General features: G+C 35.7%; 1 non-coding gene across 1 annotated transcript; it reads right to left on the bottom strand.

Moving 5' to 3' along the window:
- Nucleotides 1-1,872: 1,872 nt before the first annotated feature.
- LOC127745328 (small nucleolar RNA R71) lies at nucleotides 1,873-1,980 on the bottom strand. Its single transcript, XR_008006525.1, has one exon. It is a non-coding gene; the product is annotated as a small nucleolar RNA R71 (small nucleolar RNA).
- Between the last annotated feature and the right edge of the window lie 779 nt (nucleotides 1,981-2,759).

The raw sequence follows: 2,759 nt of genomic DNA, 5'->3' as shown, positions 1-2,759 counted from the left end.
GCTGGCTATGAAGCCATGTCTAATTCCTGGACCGGAGTCTTAGACTAACATTGCATGATTCCTGGAATTCTCATTAAGAATTTTGATATCTTTATTTTCTTTTTTTTTTCACTTAATTTTCGAAAAAATCCAAAAATATTTCTTGTTTGAGTCTAGAGTCTCATGTTAAGTTTGGTGTCAATTGCATGTTTCTGTTCTTTTTGCATTCATGCATGTATCTTCATTAATTTTCAAGTTGTTCTTGATGATTTCATTACTCTGATCTTTAAATTCTCTTGACTTGAGTGTTTGTGTTTCTCATATGCATTCTCATTTTGTTAGTGTCAGTAGTATACAAACTGCTAAGTTTGGTGTCTTGCATGCATTGTTATTTGATTTTAGTTGCATATTGATTATTCCTTATTATTAAAAATCAAAAAATATTTTTAATTTGTGTCTTTTCAAGTCAATAATACAGAGAATTGAAGACTCAGAACATACTGCAGAGGAATTGCACAGAAAAAGCTGGGCGTTCAAAACGCCCAGTAAGGAAGGCAAACTGGCGTTTAAACGCCAGCCAGGGTGCCTGGCTGGGCGTTTAACGCCCAAAAGGGTAGTAGTTTGGGCATTAAACGCCAAAATGTGCACCATTCTGGGCGTTTAACGCCAGGATGGCACAAGAGGGAAGATTTTGTTTCAAAGCAAATTTTTTTTAGTTTTCAAAATCTTTTCAAAATCAAATCTTTTTCAAATCAAATCTTTTCAATCAAATCTTTTTCAAAATCAATTTCTTTCCATTTTCAAAGATGCTTGCTATCAATTAATGATTTGATTCAACATTTCAAGTATGTTGCCTTTTCTGTTGAGAAAGGTTTAATGTTTGAATCATATCTTTTCTTGTTAGCCAAGTTATTATTTTTTTAAATCAAATCTTTTTAAAATATTTTTCAAATCATATCTTCTCAATCACATCTTTTTAAAACCAATCATATCTTCTTAACCACATCTTTTTCAAAATAGTTTTCAATGAAATCTTTTTAATTTCTAATTTCAAAATCTTTTTCAAAAATCACTTGATTTCTTTTCCACTATTGGTTTTCGAAAATCAATTAGTGTTTTTCAAAATGTTTTTAAAATTTTTTACTTAATTTTCGAAAAAATTTCTTCCCCTCTTCTCACATCCTTCTATTTATGGACTAACACTATTCAATGAACAATTCGAACTCCATCTTTCTTGATAAGTTTGAATTTTCTACCTCTGCCTTCTATTTTTCTTTTCCTCTGACACCTCAAGGAATCTTTATACTGTGACGTAGAGGATTCCATATTTTCTTGTTCTCTTCTCTTTCATATGAGCAGGAGCAAAGACAAAAGCATTCTTGTTGAGGCTGATCCTGAACCTGAAAGGACCTTGAAGCGAAAGCTAAAGGAAGCTAAGGCACAATTCTCTGTAGATGACCTAATAGAAATCTTCAAAGAAGAAGAACTCATGGCAGCCGAAAACAACAACAATGCCAACAATGCAAGGAAGGTGCTGGGTGACTTTACTGCACCTACTCCCGACTTCTATGGGAGAAGCATCTCTATCCCTGCCATTGGAGCAAACAACTTTGAGCTTAAGCCTCAATTAGTTTCTCTAATGCAACAGAATTGCAAGTTCCATGGACTTCCATTGGAAGATCCTCATCAATTTTTAGCTGAGTTCTTGCAAATCTGTGACACTGTCAAGACTAATGTGTTGACCCTGAAGTCTACAAACTTATGCTATTCCCTTTTGCTGTAAGAGACAGAGCTAGAATATGGTTGGACTCACATCCTAAAGAAAGCCTGAACTCTTGGGAAAAGCTAGTCAATTCCTTCTTGGCAAAGTTCTTTCCACCTCAAAAATTGAGTAAGCTTAGAGTGGAAGTCCAAACCTTCAGACAGAAGAAAGGAGAGTCCCTCTATGAAGCTTGGGAAAGATACAAATAATTAATCAGAAAGTGCCCCTCTGATATGCTTTCTGAATGGAGCATCATAGGTATTTTCTATGATGGTCTTTCTGAACTGTCCAACATGTCTTTGGATAGCTCTGCTGGAGGATCTCTTCATCTGAAGAAGACGCTTGCAGAAGCTCAAGAGCTGATTGAAATGGTTGCAAATAACCAATTCATGTACACTTCTGAAAGGAATCCTGTGAACAATGGGACAAATCAGAAGAAAGAAGTTCTTGAGATTGATACCCTGAATGCTATATTGACTTAGAATAAAATATTGACTCAGCAAGTCAATATGATTTCTCAAAGTCTGTCTGGAATGCAAAATGCACCAAGCAGTACTAAGGAGGCTTCATCTGAAGAAGAAGCTTATGATCCTGAGAACCCTTCAATGGAAGAGGTGAATTACATGGGAGAACCCTATGGAAACACCTATAATCCTTCATGGAGAAATCATCCAAATTTCTCATGGAAGGATCAGCAGAGACCTCAATAAGGTTTCAATAATAATAATGGTGGAAGAAACAGGTTTAGCAATAGCAAGTCTTTTCCATCATCTTCTTAGCAACAGACAGAGAGTTCTAAGCAGAACACATCTGACTTAGAAACCATGGTCTCTGATCTAATCAAAACCACTCAAAGTTTCATGACTGAAACAAGGTCCTCCATTAGAAATTTGGAGGCATAAGTGGGACAGCTGAGTAAGAAAATTACTGAACTCCCTCCTAGTACTCTTCCAAGCAATACAGAAGAAAATCCAAAAGGAGAGTGCAAAGCCATCAACATGGCCGAATTTGGAGAGGA

This window comes from Arachis duranensis, chromosome 2, assembly GCF_000817695.3.
Source record: "Arachis duranensis cultivar V14167 chromosome 2, aradu.V14167.gnm2.J7QH, whole genome shotgun sequence".
NCBI lineage: Eukaryota > Viridiplantae > Streptophyta > Magnoliopsida > Fabales > Fabaceae > Arachis > Arachis duranensis.
This window is presented reverse-complemented; position numbering and strand designations above follow the sequence as displayed.